Source organism: Tachyglossus aculeatus, chromosome 22 (assembly GCF_015852505.1).
Source record: "Tachyglossus aculeatus isolate mTacAcu1 chromosome 22, mTacAcu1.pri, whole genome shotgun sequence".
In the NCBI taxonomy this organism is placed as follows: Eukaryota; Metazoa; Chordata; class Mammalia; order Monotremata; family Tachyglossidae; genus Tachyglossus; species Tachyglossus aculeatus.
In genome coordinates, this window is record NC_052087.1 from 57,412,137 (window position 1) to 57,429,611 (window position 17,475).

Consider the following 17,475-nt stretch of genomic DNA (forward strand, 5'->3'; position numbering starts at 1 on the left):
CTAGAAGGGGGAGACAGAGAACAAAACAAAACATATTAACAAAATAAAATAAAGAGAAAAAATAGACCTGGAGTGAGTCTTGGGCATGTTTGTGGGCCTGGAGCATGTCTGTGGGCATGACACATGTATGTGGGCCTGAAGCGTGCCCGTGGGCCTCGTTTCCTAACATGGAGCAGGTATACGAGTCCCCGGGCATTGCCACTAATAATAAAATTATTATTATGGCATTTGTTAAGCGCTTACTATGTGCCCAGCACCGTTCTAAGAGCTAAATAATAATGGCATTTGTTAAGCGCTTACTATGTGCCAAGCACTGTTCTAAGCACTGGGGGTGGATACAAGGTAATCAGGTTGTCCCACGTGGGGCTCACAGTCTTCATCCCCATTTGACAGATGAGGGAACTGAGGCACAGAGAAGTGACTTGCCCAAAGTCCTTCAGCTGACAAGTGGCAGAGGTGGAATTAGAACCCATGACCTCTGACTCCCAAGCCCAGGCTCTTTCCACTGACCCACAGTGAGGAGTAGTAACAACAACACTAATAATAATAATAATAATAATAATAATAAAAGTATTTAAGTAGAGAAGCAGCATGGCTCAGTGGAAAGAAAATGGGCTCGGGAGTCAGAGGTCATGGGTTCAAATCCCAGCTCCGCCACTTAGCTGTGTGACATTGGGCAAGTCACTTCACTTCTCTGGGCCTCAGTTTCCTCATCTGGAAAATGGGGATTAAGACTGTGAGCCCCACTTGGGACAACCTGATCACTTTGAAGAATAATAATAATAATAATAATAATAATAATAATGGCATTTATTAAGTGCTTACTATGTGCAATGCACTGTTCTAAGCACTGGGAAGGTTACAAGGTGATCAGGTTGTCCCACGGGGGGCTCACAGTCTTCATCCCCATTTTCCAGATGCGGGAACTGAGGCCCAGAGAAGTGAAGTGACTTGCCCAAAGTCACACAGCTGACAATTGGCGGAGCAGGGATTTGAACCCATGACCTCTGACTCCAAAGCCCGGGCTCTTTTCCACTGAGCCACGCTGCTTCCCTGTGATTGAGACTGTGAGCCCCACTTGGGACAACCTGATCACCTTGTATAATAATAATAATAATAATAATGGCATTTATTAAGCGCTTACTATGTGCAATGCACTGTTCTAAGCACTGGGAAGGTTACAAGGTGATCAGGTTGTCCCACGGGGGGCTCACAGTCTTCATCCCCATTTTCCAGATGAGGGAACTGAGGCCCAGAGAAGTGAAGTGACTTGCTCAAAGTCACACAGCTGACAATTGGCGGGATTTGAACCCATGACCTCTGACTCCAAAGCCCGGGCTCTTTCCCCTAAGCCATGCTGCTTCTTGCTGCTTGTATCTCCCCCAGCGCTTAGAACAGTGCTTGGCACATAGTAAGCGCTTAACAAATACCATCATTATTATTATTATTATTGTTAAGTACTTGCCATGTTCCGGGCACTGTTCTAAGCGCTGGGGTAGATGCAAGCTAATTGGGTCCCTGTCCCACGTGGGGCTCACACTCTGAATCCCCATTTTCCAGATGAGGTCACTGAGGCCCAGAGAAGTGAAGAGACTTGCCCAGGGTCACCTGGCAGACAGGAGGCCTTCCCAGACTGAGCCCCCTCCTTCCTCTCCCCCTCGTCCTCCTCTCCATCCCCCCCCGCCTTACCTCCTTCCCCTCCCCACAGCACCTGGATATATGGATAGATGTTTGTATGTATTAATTACTCTATTTATTGATTTATTTTATTTGTACATATTTATTCTATTTATTTTATTTTGTTAATACGTTTTGTTTTGTTCTCGGTCGCCCCCTTCTAGACCGTGAGCCCGCTGTTGGGTAGGGACCGTCTCCATATGTTGCCAACTTGGACTTCCCAAGCGCTTAGTCCAGTGCTCTGCACACAGTAAGCGCTCAATAAATACGATTGAATGAATGAATGAATGAATGAATGAAGTGGCAGAGCCGGGATTAGAACTCAGGACCTCCCGACTCCCAAACCTGGGTTCTACCCACTAGGCCACACCGCTTCCCTCTGCTGCTTCGCTACACACTTGGCAGGGTGTTCATTCATTCAGTCATTCAATCGTATTTATTGAGCGCTTACTGTGTGCAGAGCACTGGACTAATTCATCAATCATCAATCGTATTTATTGAGCGCTTACTATGTGCAGAGCACTGTACTAAGTGCTGTACTAAGCACTGTACTAAGCGCTAATTCTTATGGGTACTCTGAGAGCAGGCGGTAGGGGCGCCCAGCACGGTTCCTGCGGAGTCAGAGGTCATGGGTTCAAATCCCGGCTCTGCCAATTGTCAGCTGTGTGACTTTGGGCAAGTCGCTTCACTTCTCTGGGCCTCAGTGACCTCATCTGGAAAATGGGGATGAAGACTGTGAGCTCACCGGGGGACAACCTGATCACCTTGTAACCTCCCCAGCGCTTAGCACAGTGCTTTGCACATAGTAAGCACTTAATAAATGCCATTATTATTATTATTATTATGATTTGAGCACCTGGGATAGAGTGGATAGGGCCCAGTGGCTCTTTCCTGCCCCTTCCTTCCTTCCCAGCCCCTTCGGCCTCGCTGACTCCCCTGTTCGTTCAATTCATTCAATAGTATTTATTGAACGCTTACTATGTGCAGAGCACTGTACTGAGCGCTTGGAGAGTACAATACGGCAACAAATAGAGACAATCATTCCTTCATTCATTCATTCAATCGTATTTATTGAGCACTTACTGTGTGCAGAGCTCTGTACTAATAATAATAATGATGGCATTTATTAAGCGCTTACTATGTGCAAAGCACTGTGGGGATACAAGGTGATCAGGCTGCCCCACGGGGGGCTCCCCGTCAATCCCCATTTTACAGATGAGGTAACTGAGGCCCAGAGAAGTTAAAAGTGACTTGCCCAAGGTCACACAGCTGGCAATTGGCGGAGCCAGGATTTGAACCCATGACCACCGACTCCACAGCCTATGCTCTTTCCACTGAGCCACGCTAACAGTGCTTTTCATTTAGTCGTATTTATTGAGCGCTTACTATGTGCAAAGCACTGTTCTAAGCGCTGGGGGGATACAAGGGGATCAGGTTCTCCCACGTGGGGCTCCCAGTCTTCATCCCCATTTTCCAGATGAGGGAACTGAGGCCCAGAGAAGTGAAGTGACTTGCCCAAAGTCACACGGCTGACAATTGGCAGAGCCGGGATTCGAATCCATGACCTCTGACTCCAAAACCCGGGCTCTTCCCACTGTGCTTTGCGCATAGTAGGCGCTTAACAAGTTCCAAAATTATTATTATTATTATTATTGTTGTTGTTGTTGTTATTATTATTATTATCAATATTAATAAGGACGATGGAATGAATGAGTGGTGTGTGGGTTGCGGGTCAGTTCCTCCGATGAGTAGCAGGTTTCAGCCTCCCCCCCTCCACCCAGGGAGTCCTGGGGGGGGGGGACAAAATCAGCCTGCTGCCCTGCCTCGATTTCCCCACTTTCTCCTCTCTTGGTCCCCTCCTCTTCCTCGCGGTCCCCACCCGAGTGTGCCAGGAGTCCCAGCCTGGGAAACTGAGTCCGGGGGGCAGTGCCACCCCCCACCCCAATCCCCAGGCCCAGGTTTGGGGGGATCTGCTTATTTGGTCTCCTGCCGGAGGGTGATAGAGGATGGTTCGGGGGGGAAAGGGGAAGGTGGGCAGGGATTGTCTCTCTCTGTTGCTGAATTGTACTTTCCAAGCGCTTAGTACAGTGCTCTGCACACGGTAAGCGCTCAATAAATACAATTGAATGAATGAATGAAAAGGGCAAAGCACACACAGCCACACTCCTGAACGTCTTAGATGGGAATTAGGGTCGGGGGGGGGGGGTCTCCCCCATTTAGACTGTGAGCCCACTGTTGGGTAGGGACTGTCTCTATATGTTGCCAACTTGCACTTCCCAAGCGCTTAGTACAGTGCTCAGCACACAGTAAGCGCTCGATAAATACAATTGATTGATTGATTGATTGATTGACAGGCCAGAAGGGTGCTTTCTGCAACCCCCCCCCCCCACAAGGATAAGATATAATAATAATAATGATGGTATTTGTTAAGTGCTTACTACGTGCCAAGCACTGTTCTAAACATTGGGGTAGATACAGGGTAATCAGGTTGTCCCTCGTGGGGCTCACAGTCTTCACCCCCATTTTCCAGATGAGGTCACTGAGGCACGGAGAAGTGAAGTGACTTCCCCAAGGTCACACAGCAGACATGAGCCCACTGTTGGGTAGGGACCGTCTCTCTGTGTTGCCAACTTGTACTTCCCAAGCGCTTAGTACAGTGCTCTGCACAAAGTGAGCGCTCAATAAATACGATTGAATGAATGAAAAGTGGCAGAGCCCGGATTAGAACCCACGACCTCTGATTCCCAAGCCCGGGCTCTTTCCACTGAGCCACGCTGCTTCTCTATGCCCTTATAATGATAATAATAAATAATAATTGTGGTATTTGTTAAGCACTTACTATGTGCCAAGCACTGTTCTAAACCCTGGGGGAGATACAGGGTAATCAGGTTGTCCCACGTGGGGCTCACACTTTTAATCCCCATATTCCAGATGAGGTCATTGAGGCACAAAGAAGTGAAGTGACTTGCCCAAGGTCACACAGCAGACAATTGGCGGAGCCGGGATTAGAACCCATGATCATTGACTCCCAAACCCGGGCTCTTTCCACTAAGCCACGCTGCTTCTCTATGCCCTTATAATGATAATAATGAATAATAATTGTAGTATTTGTTAAGCACCTATTATGTGCCAAGCACTGTTCTAAGCGCTGGGGGAGATACAGGGTAATCAGGTCGTCCCACGTGGGGCTCACACTTTTAATCCCCATTTTCCAGATGAGGTCACTGAGGCACAGAGGATAATAATAATGATGATGGTATTTGTTAAGCGCTTACTATGTGCAAAGCACTGTTCTAAGCGCGGGGCCCAAGGTCACACAGCAGACGAGTGGCGGAGGTAGGATTAGAACCCACAGCCTCTGACTCCCAAGCCCGGGCTCTTTCCACTGAGCCACGCTGTTTCTCAATGCCCTTATAATGATAATAATGAATAATAATTGTGGTATTTGTTAAGCACTTACTATGTGCCAAGCACTGTTCTAAGCGCCGGGGGGGATGCAGGGTAATCAGGTCATTCCACGTGGGGCTCACACTTTTAATCCCCATTTTCCAGATGAGGTCACTGAGGCACAGAGAAGTGAAGTGACTTCCCCAAGGTCACACAGCAGACAAGTGGCGGAGCCAGGATTAGAACCCACGACCTCTGACTCCCAAGCCCGGGCTCTTTCCACTGAGCCACACTGCTTCTCTATGCCCTTATAATGATAATAATGAACAATAATTGCGGTATTTGTTAAGCACTTACTATGTGCCAAGCACTGTTCTAAGCGCCGGGAGAGATACAGGGTAATCAGGCCGTCCCACGTGGGGCTCACACTTTTAATCCCCACTTTCCAGATGAGGTCACTGAGGCACAGAGAATAATAAGAATAATTCATTCAATCGTATTTCTTGAGCGCTTACTGTGTGCAGAGCACTGTACTAAGCGCTTGGGAAGTACAAGTACAATAATGATGGTAATAGTAGTAATAATAGTAATAGTAATAATGGCATTTATTAAGCGCTTACTATGTGCAAAGCACTGTTCTAAGCGTTGGGGGATACAAGGTGATCAGGTTGTCCCACGTGGGGCTCACAGTCTTAATCCCATTTTACAGATGAGGGAACGGAGGCACAGAGAAGTTAAGTGGCTTGCCCAAGGCCCCACAGCTGACAAGTGGCGGAGCCGGGATTCGAACCCATGACCTCTGACTCCAAAGCCCGGGCTCTTTCCACTGAGAAACACGGTATTTGTTAAGCGCTTGCTATGTGCCAAGCACTGTTCTAAGGGCAGGGCCCAAGGTCACACCGCGGACGAGTGGCGGCGGCGGGATTAGAACCCACGGCCTCTGACTCCCAAGGCCGGGATTCTAGGCCCAATCCTGCCTTTTCCCTGGGGAAGTTTGAAGTGGAAAGGGGGAGTCTCTTTGGGCTATTTTCTGGGCGGAAACCAGGGCCTACTAGCTGTTAGGCACAGGCTATTTGTAGACGCTCCTTGCCCCCAATCAGCCTGGCCCTGGTTTATTAGCATATGTTCCTTGACCCCCTAGTTGCAATAAAGGCTATTTGCTTACCCCCCCTTCCCCAAGCTGTCCGGCACAGATAATTTGCACACACTCCCTGGACTCCAGGAAGTTCCTGCTCCTATCCTGAAATTCCTTTTGTTTGGGAGAAATTCTACCTGGACCCGCTGAAAGGGAAAGTGAGTTGGGTAGGGGTGGGGTGAGGGGGAGGAAGAGGAGGTGCTGGAGAGGGGGGCCCAGCACAGAAAACTGTAAGCTCTCCCCCTTTAATAATAATAATAATAATAATAATAATTGTGGTATTTGTTAGGCGCTTACTATGCGATGATGATAATTTTGGTATTTGTTAGGCGCTTACTATGTGATGATGATAATTTTGGTATTTGTTAGGCGCTTACTATGCGATGATGATAATTTTGGTATTTGTTAGGCGCTTACTATGCGATGATGATAATTTTGGTATTTGTTAGGCGCTTACTATGCGATGATGATAATTTTGGTATTTGTTAGGCGCTTACTATGCAATGATGGTAATTTTGGTATTTGTTAGGCGCTTACTATGCGATGATGGTAATTTTGGTATTTGTTAGGCGCTTACTATGCGATGATAATTTTGGTATTTGTTAGGCGCTTACTATGCGATGATGATAATTTTGGTGTTTGTTAGGCGCTTACTATGCGATGATGGTAATTTTGGTATTTGTTAGGCGCTTCTATGCGATGATGGTAATTTTGGTATTTGTTAGGAGCTTCTATGCGATGATGATAATTTTGGTATTTGCTAGGCGCTTACTATGCGATGATGATAATTTTGGTATTTGTTAGGTGCTTACTATGCGATGATAATTTTAATAATAATAATGTTGGCATTTGTTAAGCGCTTACTATGTGCAAAGCACTTTTCTAAGCTCTGGGGTGGGGGGGTACAAAGTGATCAGGTTGTCCCACGTGGGGCTCACAGTCTTAATCCCCATTTTTACAGGTGAGGTAACTGAGGCTCAGAGGAGTTAAGTGACTTGCCCAAGGTCACACAGCAGACTTGTGGTGGAGCCGTGATTCGAACCCATGACCTCTGACTCCAAAGCCCGTGCTCTTTCCACTGAGCCACGCTGCTTACTATGCGATGATGATAATTTTGGTATTTGTTAGGCGCTTGCTATGCGATGATGGTAATTTTGGTATTTGTTAGGAGCTTCTATGCGATGATGATAATTTTGGTATTTGTTAGGCGCTTACTATGCGATGATGATAATTTTGGTATTTGTTAGGCGCTTACTATGCGATGATAATTTTAATAATAATAATGTTGGCATTTGTTAAGCGTTTACTATGTGCAAAGCACTGTTCTAAGCGCTGGGGGGGGTACAAAGTGATCAGGTTGTCCCACGTGGGGTTCACACTCTTAATCCCCGTTTTTACAGGTGAGGTAACTGAGGCTCCGAGAAGTTAAGTGACTTGCCCAAGGTCACACAGCAGGCTTGTGGTGGAGCCGTGATTCGAACCCATGACCTCTGACTCCAAAGCCCGTGCTCTTTCCACTGAGCCACGCCGCTTACTATGCGATGATGATAATTTTGGTATTTGTTAGGCGCTTACTATGCGATGATAATTTTGGTATTTGTTAGGCGCTTACTATGTGATGATAATTTTGGTATTTGTTAGGCGCTTACTATGCGATGATAATTTTGGTATTTGTTAGGCGCTTGCTATGCGATGATGGTAATTTTGGTATTTGTTAGGCACTTCTATGCGATGATGGTAATTTTGGTACTTGTTAGGCGCTTACTATGCGATGATGATAATTTTAATAATAATAATGTTGGCATTTGTTAAGCGCTTACTATGTGCAAAGCACTTTTCTAAGTGCTGGGGGGGGGTACAAAGTGATCAGGTTGTCCCACATGGGGCTCACAGTCTTAATCCCCATTTTTACAGATGAGGTAACTGAGGCTCAGAGGAGTTAAGTGACTTGCCCAAGGTCACACAGCAGGCTTGTGGTGGAGCCGTGATTCGAACCCATGACCTCTGACTCCAAAGCCCGTGCTCTTTTCACTGAGCCACGCCGCTTACTATGCGATGATGATAATTTTGGTGTGAGGCGCTTATTATGCGATGATGATAATTTTGGTATTTGTTAGGCGCTTACTATGCGATGATGGTAATTTTGGTATTTGTTAGGCGCTTACTATGCGATGATAATTTTGGTATTTGTTAGGCGCTTACTATGCGATGATGATAATTTTGGTATTTGTTAGGCGCTTACTATGCGATGATAATTTTGGTATTTGTTAGGCGCTTACTATGCGATGATAATTTTAATAATAATAATGTTGGCATTTGTTAAGCACTTACTATGTGCAAAGCACTTTTCTAAGTGCTGGGGGGGGTACAAAGTGATCAGGTTGTCCCACGTGGGGCTCACAGTCTTAATCCCCATTTTACAGATGAGGTAACTGAGGCTCGGGGAAGTTGTGACTTGCCCAAGGTCACACAGCAGACTTGTGGTGGAGCCGCGATTCGAACCCATGACCTCTGACTCCAAAGCCCGTGCTTTTTCCACTGAGCCATGCCGCTTACTATGTGATGATGATAATTTTGGTATCTGTTAGGCGCTTACTATGCGACGATGATAATTTTGGTATTTGTTAGGCGCTTACTATGCGATGATAATTTTGGTATTTGTTAGGCACTTACTATGCGATGATGATAATTTTGGTATTTGTTAGGCGCTTACTATGCGATGATGATAATTTTGGTATTTGTTAGGCGCTTACTATGTGATGATAATTTTGGTATTTGTTAGGCGCTTACTATGCGATGATGATAATTTTGGTATTTGTTAGGCGCTTACTATGCGATGATGATAATTTTGGTGTTTGTTAGGCGCTTACTATGCGATGATAATTTTAATAATAATAATGTTGGCATTTGTTAAGCGCTTACTATGTGCAAAGCACTTTTCTAAGCGCTGGGGGGCGGGTACAAAGTGATCAGGTTGTCCCACATGGGGCTCACAGTCTTAATCCCCATTTTTACAGATGAGGTAACTGAGGCTCAGAGGAGTTAAGTGACTTGCCCAAGGTCACAGAGCAGGCTTGTGGTGGAGTCGCGATTCGAACCCATGTCCTCTGACTCCAAAGCCCGTGCTCTTTCCACCGAGCCACGCCACTTACTATGCGATGATGATAATTTTGGTATTTGTTAGGCGTTTACTATGCGATAATGATAATTTTGGTATTTGTTAGGCGCTTACTATGCGATGATGATAATTTTGGTATTTGTTAGGCGCTTACTATGTGATGATAATTTTGGTGTTTGTTAGGCGCTTACTATGCGATGATAATTTTAATAATAATAATGTTGGCATTTGTTAAGCGCTTAGTATGTGCAAAGCACTTTTCTAAGCGCTGGGGGGGGGGGTACAAAGTGATCAGGTTGTCCCACATGGGGCTCACAGTCTTAATCCCCATTTTTACAGATGAGGTAACTGAGGCTCAGAGGAGTTAAGTGACTTGCCCAAGGTCACACAGCAGACTTGTGGTGGAGACGTGATTCGAACCCATGACCTTTGACTCCAAAGCCCGTGCTCTTTCCACTGAGCCACGCCACTTACTATGCGATGATGATAATTTTGGTGTTAGGCGCTTACTATGCGATGATGATAATTTTGGTATTTGTTAGGCGCTTACTATGCGATGATGGTAATTTTGGTATTTGTTAGGCGCTTACTATGCGATGATGATAATTTTGGTATTTGTTAGGTGCTTACTATGTGATGATGATAATTTTGGCATTTGTTAGGTGCTTACTATGCGATGATGATAATTTTGGTATTTGTTAGGCGCTTACTATGCGATGATAATTTTGGTATTTGTTAGGCGCTTACTATGCGATGATAATTTTAATAATAATAATGTTGGCATTTGTTAAGCGCTTACTATGTGCAAAGCACTTTTCTAAGCTCTGGGGGGGGGGGGTACAAAGTGATCAGGTTGTCCCACGTGGGGTTCACAGTCTTAATCCCCATTTTTACAGATGAGGTAACTGAGGCTCCGAGGAGTTAAGTGACTTGCCCAAGGTCACACAGCAGACTTGTGGTGGAGCCGCGATTCGAACCCATGACCTCTGACTCCAAAGCCCGTGCTCTTTCCACCGAGCCACGCCGCTTACTATGCGATGATGATAATTTTGGTATTTGTTAGGCGCTTACTATGCGATGATAATTTTGGTATTTGTCAGGCACTTACTATGCAATGATGATAATTTTGGTATTTGTTAGGCGCTTACTATGCGATGATGATAATTTTAATAATAATAATAATAATGTTGGCATTTGTTAAGCGCTTACTATGTGCAAAGCACTTTTCTAAGCGCTGGGGGGTGGGTACAAAGTGATCAGGTTGTCCCACGTGGGGCTCACAGTCTTAATCCCCATTTTACAGATGAGGTAACTGAGGCTCAGAGAAGTTAAGTGACTTGCCCAAGGTCACACAGCAGACATGTGGCGGAGACGGGATTCAAACCCATGACCTCTGACTCCAAAGCCCGTGCTCTTTCCACCTAGCCACGCTGCTTCTCCAAATAATAATAATAATGTTGGCATTTATTAAGTGCTTACTATGTGCAAAGCACTGTTCTAAGCACTGGGGAGGTTACAAGGTGATCAGGTTGTCCCACAGAGGACTCACAGTCTTAACCCCCATTTTACAGATGAGGTAACTGAGGCACAGAGAAGTGAAGTGACTTGCCCAAAGTCACACAGCTGACAAGTGGAGGAGCCGGGATTTGAACCCATGACCTCTGACTCCAAAGCCCATGCTCTTTCCACTGAGCCACGCTGCTTCTCAATAATGATGGCATTTGTTAAGCGCTTACTTTGTGCAAAGCACTGTTCTAAGCGCTGGGGAGGGGAAACAAGGTAATGAGGTTGTCCCATTTGGGGCTCACAGTCTTCATCCCCATTTTCCAGATGAGGTGACTGAGGCTCAGAGAAGTTAAGTGACTTGCCCAAGGTCACACAGCAGACTTGTGGCGGAGCCGGGATTCGAACCCATGACCTCTGACTCCAAAGCCCGGGCTCTTTCCACTGAGCCACGCTGCTTCTGGTATTGGTATTTGTTAGATGCTTACTATGCGATGATGATAATTTTGGTAATTGTTAGGCGCTTACTATGTGCAAAGCACCATCCTAAGCGCTGGAGAGGATACAAGGTGATCAGGTTGTCCCATGTGGGGCTCACACTCTTAATCCCCATTTTACAGATGAGGTAACTGAGGCACAGAGAAGAAGAATAATAATGATGATTTATTGAGCGCTTACTGTGTGCAGAGCACTGTACTAAGCGCTTGGGAAGTACAAGTTGGCAACATATAAGTGAAGAGACTTGCCCAAAGTCACACAGCTGACAAGCAGCGGAGCTGGGATTTGAACCCATGGCCTCTGACTCCAAAGCCCGGGCTCTTTCCACCAAGCCACGCTGCTTCCCCACAGTGATGGTGTTTGTTTTAAGCGTAAATTGGAAAGTCCAATTCGGCAACAGATAGAGACAATAATAATAATAATAATAATAATAATGTTGGTATTTGTTAAGCGCTTACTATGTGCAAAGCACTGTTCTAAGCGCTGGGGGGAACACAGGGAGATGAGGTTGTCCCATGTGGGGCTCACAGTCTTAATCCCCATTTTACAGATGAGGGAACTGAGGCACAGAGAAGTGAAATGACTTGCCCAAGGTCACACAGCAGACATGTGGGGGAGGTGGGATTCGAACCCATGACCTCTGCCTCCCAAGCCCTTGCTCTTTCCACCGATCCACGCTGCTTCTCACAGTCTAGAAGCGGGAGGCAGACAACAAAACAAAACAAGTAGACAGGCATCAATAGCTGTGTCATACTTTCCAAGCGCTTAGTACAGTGATCTGCACACAGTAAGCGCTCAATTAATACGATTGGTTGAATGAATGAATGAATAAACTGACACATTCCCTGCCCACAAGGAGCTTCCAATCTAGAGGGGGAGACAGACGTGAATAGAAATAAATAATAGAAATAAATAAATGTCAGATATGGAGGTAAGTGCTGTGGGGCTGGGATGGGGGATGAATAAAGGGAGCAAGTCGAGGTGACACAGAAGGGAGTGGGAGAAGAGGAAAGGAGGGCACAGTCAGGGAAGGCTTCTTGGAGGGGATGGGCCTTCATCATCATCATCATCAATCGTATTTATTGAGCGCTTACTGTGTGCAGAGCACTGTACTAAGCGCTTGGGAAGTACAAATTGGCAACATATAGAGACAGTCCCTACCCAACAGTGGGCTCACAGTCTAAAAGGGGGAGACAGAGAACAAAACCAAACATACTAACAAAATAAAATAAATAGAATAGATATGGACAAGTAAAATAAATAAATAAATAAATAGAGTAATAAATATGTACAAACATATATACATATATACAGGTGAAACCTTCAATAAGGTTTCGAAGGAGGGGGAGAGAAGGATATGTCGGATAGCTCTCTTGACCCCACCTCCCCTTCTAGTTATCGCCCTATCTCCCTCCTACCCTTCCTTTCCAAACTCCTAGAGCAAGTCGTCTACACCCCCTGCCTCGAATTCCTCAACGCCAACTCTCTCCTTGACCCCCTCCAATCTGGCTTCCGTCCCCTATGCTCCACCGAAACTGCCCTCTCAAAGGTCACCGTTGACCTCCTTCTTGCCAAATCCAACGGCTCTTACTCTGTCCTAATCCTCCTCGACCTCTCAGCTGCCTTCGACACTGTTGGACCACCCCCTTCTCAACACGCTATCCGACCTTGGCTTCACAGACTCCGTCCCCTCCTGGTTCTCCTCTTATCTCCCCGGTCGTTCATTCTCAGTCTCTTTTGCAGGCTCCTCCTCCCCCTCCCATCCCCTTACTGTGGGGGTTCCCCAAGGTTCAGTGCTTGGTCCCCTTCTGTTCTCGATCTACACTCACTCCCTTGGTGAACTCATTCGCTCCCATGGCTTCAACTATCATCTCTACGCTGATGACACCCAAGTCTACATCTCTGCCCCTGCTCTCTCTCCCTCCCTCCAGGCTTTTATCTTCTCCTGCCTTCAGGACATCTCCATCTGGATGTCTGCCCGCCATCTAAAACTCAACATGTCGAAGACTGAACTCCTTGTCTTCCCTCCCAAACCCTGCCCTCTCCCTGACTTTCCATCACTGTTGACGGCACTACCATCCTTCCCGTCTCACAAGCCCGCAACCTCGGTGTCATCCTCGACTCCGGTCTCTCGTTCACCCCACACAGCCAAACCATCACAAAACCTGCCGGTCTCACCTCCGCAACATTGCCACGATCCGCCCTTTCCTCTCCATCCAAAACACTACCTTGCTGGTTCAATCTCCTATCCCGACTGGACTACTGCATCAGCCTTCTCTCTGATCTCCCATCCTCGTGTCTCTCTCCACTTCAATCCATACTACATGCTGCTGCCCAGATTGTCTTTGTCCAGAAACGCTCTGGGCATGTTACTCCCCTCCTCAAAAATCTCCAGTGGCTACCAATCAATCTGCGCATCAGACAGAAACTCCTCACCCTGGGCTTCAAGGCTGTCCATCCCCTCACCCCCCTCCTACCACCCCTCCCTTCTGTCCTTCTCCAGCCCAGCCCACACCCTCCGCTCCTCCGCCACTAATCTCCTCACCGTTAGGCCTCGTTCTCACCTGTCCCGCCATCGACCCCCAGCCCTCGTCCTTTCCCAGGCCCGGAATGCCTTCCCTCGCCACATCCACCAAGCTAGCTCTCTTCCTCCCTTCAAAGCCCTACTGTGAGCTCACCTCCTCCAGGAGGCCTTCCCAGACTGAGCCCCCTTTTTCCTCTTCTCCTCCCCATCCCCCCAGCCCTACCTCCTTCCCCTCCCCACAGCACTTGTATATATTTGTACAGATTTATTATTCTATTTATTTTACTTGTATATATTTACTCTTCTATTTATTTTGCTAATGATGTGCATCTAGCTTTATTTCTATTTATTCTGACTTGACAGCTGTCCACATGTTGTGTTTTGTTCTCTGTCTCCCCCTTCTAGATTGTGAGCCTGTTGTTGGGTAGGGACTGTCTCTAAATGTTGCCGACTTGTCCTTCCCAAGCGTTTAGTCCAGTGCTCTGCACACAGTAAGCGCTCAATAAATACAATTGAAGGAGTGAATTACTGAATATCTACCCGTTGCCTTTATCAAGGCCCTACTGAGAGCTCACCTCCTCCAGGAGGCCTTCCCAGACTGAGTCCCTTCCTTCCTCTCCCCCTCATCCCCCTCTCCATCCCCCATCTTACCTCCTTCCCTTCCCCAGAGCACCTGTATATGTGTATATATGTTTGTACATATTTATTACTCTATTTATTTATTTATTTATTTTGCTTGTACATATCTATTCTATTTATTTTATTTTGTTAGTATGTTTGGTTTTGTTCTCCGTCTCCCCCTTTTAGACTGTGAGCCCACTGTTGGGTAGGGACCGTCTCTATATGTTGCCAACTTGTACTTCCCAAGCGCTTAGTCCAGTGCTCTGCACACAGTAAGCGCTCAATAAATACGATTGAATGAATGAATGAATCTAGCTATAATTCTATCGGTTCTGACCATTTTGACACCTGTCTACAGGTTTGGTTTTGTCGTCTGTCTCCCCCTTCTAGACCGTGAGCCCGTTGTTGGGTAGGGACCGTCTCTATCTGTTGCCGACTTGGACTTCCCAAGCGCTCAATACAGTGCTCTGCACACAGTAAGCGCTCAATAAATATGACTGAATGAATGAATATGAGGAGGGAGGACGTCCCAGGACAGAGGTAGGATGTTGGTGTGGGGTTGGCGGTGAGATAGATGAGGTCGAGGGGCAGTGAGAAGTCTCGAGTGCGGAAATGAAGTCGGGGTGGGGGGAATGAGAGAGTGGAGAGGACCAGGAGAGGGAAGAGAGACAGGGCAGGGGAGGGACTCGAGGGTGTGGGGTAATGAGTAAAAGAAATCCACCCTCTGACCGGCCAAAGTCCCTGGCTATGGACTCAGGTGTCCTTTCATTTATTCATTCAATCGTATCTATTGAGCGCTTACTGTGTGCAGAGCACTGGACTAAGCGCTTTGGGAAGTCCAAGTTGGCAACACATAGAGACGGTCCCTACCCAACAACAGGCTCACAGTCTAGAAGGGGGAGACAGACAACAAAACACAACATGTTGACAGGTGTCAAGTCATCAGAATAAATAGCAATAAAGCTAGATGCACATCATGAGCAAAATAAATGGAATAGTAAATATATACAAGTCAAATAAATAGAGTAATCAATCTGTACAAACATATACAGAGGTGCTGTGGGGAGGGGAAGGAGGTAGGACGGGGGGATGGGGAGGAGGAGAGGAAAAAGGGGGGCTCAGTCTGTGAAGGCCTCCTGGAGGAGGTTCAACTTGTTGCCAACTTGCCAACTTGTACTTCCCAAGCGCTTAGTACAGTGCTCTGCACACAGTAAGCGCTCAATAAATACGATTGATTGATTGATTGAGGAGGTGAGCTCTCAGTAGGGCTTTGAAGGGAGAAAGAGAGCTAGCTTGGCGGATGTGCGGAGGGAGGGCATTCCGGGCAAGGGGGAGGACGTAGGTCGGGGGTCATCATCATCATCATCATCATCAATCGTATTTATTGAGCGCTGACTATGTGCAGAGCACTGTACTAAGTGCTTGGGAAGTACAAATTGGCAACATATAGAGACAGTCCCTACCCAACAGTGGGCTCACAGTCTAAAAGGGGGAGACAGAGAACAAAACCAAACATACTAACAAAATAAAATAAATAGAATAGATATGTACAAATAAAATAAATAAAGTGGGGAGGTGAGCGGCGGCAGAGGAGCGGAGGGTGCGGGCTGGGCTGGAGAAGGACAGAAGGGAGGTGAGGAGGAGATCAATAAATACCGCTGAATGAATGAATGAAGGCTCAGAGACAGATCAATAAATACTGCTGAAGGAAGAGACATTCATTGAAGACATTCACTTAGAGACGCAGAGACAGATGAGAAGCAGCGTGGCTCAGTGGAAAAGAGCCCGGGCTTTGGAGTCAGAGGTCATGGGTTCAAATCCTGGCTCTGCCAGTTGTCAGCTGGGTGACTTTGGGCAAGTCACTTCACTTCTCTGGGCCTCAGTGACCTCATCTGTAAAATGGGGATTAAGACTGTGAGCCCCTCCCTGTGGTACAACCTGATCACCTTGTTACCTCCCCAGTGCTTAGAACAGTGCTTTGCACACAGGAGGTGCTTAATAAATTCCATTATTATTATTATTATCAATAAATACCACTGAATGACTGAGTCCCCTCCTTCCTCTCCCCCTCCTCCCCCTCCCCATCCCCCCACCTTACCTCATTCATTCATTCATTCAATCGTATTTATTGAGTGCTTACTACCAATAATAATAATGGCATTTATTAAAGCACTTACTCTGTGCCAAGCACTGTTCTAAGCGCTGGGGGGATACACGGTAATCAGGTTGTCCCACGTGGGGCTCACAGTCTTCATCTCCATTTTACAGATGAGGGAACTGAGGCCCAGAGAAGTTAAGCGACTTGCCCAAAGTCACACAGCTGACAAGTGGCGGAGCCGGGATTTGAACCCCTGACCTCCAACTCCGAAGTCCGTGCTCTTTCAGAGCACTGTACTAAGCGCTTGGGAAGTACAAGTTGGCAACATGTAGAGACGGTCCCTACCCAACAGTGGGCTCACAGTCTTCCCCTCCCCACAGCACCTGTATATATGTATATATGTCTGTACGTATTTATTACTCTATTGATTTATTTATTTTATTTATGTCTGTACATATTTATTACTCTATTTATTTATTTTATTTGTACGTATTTATTCTATTTATTTTATTTTGTGAATATGTTTTGTGTTGTTGTCTGTCTCCCCCTTCTAGATTGTGAGCCCGCTGTTGGATAGGGACCGTCTCTAGATGATACCAACTTGCGCTTCCCTAGCGCTTAGTCCAGTGCTCTGCACACAGTAAGCGCTCAATAAATACGATTGAAAGAATGAATGAGGTGAGGTAGGAGGGGACGAGGGGATGGATGGACAGCCTTGAAGCCGAGAGTGAGGAGTTTTTGCTTGATGCGTAGGTTGACTAGCAGCCACTGGAGATTTTTGAGGAGGGGCTGACCCCTACACCCACCCGTGCTGATAAAAATAGATTTTTATTAATGCCTGTCTCCCCCTCTAGACTGTAAGCTTGTTGTGGGCAGGGAGTGTCGGCTTTAAAGCCCTCCATCGCCTCACCCCC

General features: G+C 46.6%; 1 protein-coding gene across 1 annotated transcript in view; it reads left to right on the forward strand.

The window, feature by feature from the left end:
• Positions 1 to 6,252: 6,252 nt before the first annotated feature.
• SLC22A18 (solute carrier family 22 member 18) overlaps positions 6,253 to 17,475 on the forward strand; it is a 68,249-nt gene continuing 57,026 nt past the window's right edge. The window contains exon 1 of the mRNA XM_038764764.1: positions 6,253 to 6,357. The gene's annotated coding sequence lies outside the window, so the exon portion shown is untranslated. The remainder of the gene's footprint in view (positions 6,358 to 17,475) is intronic.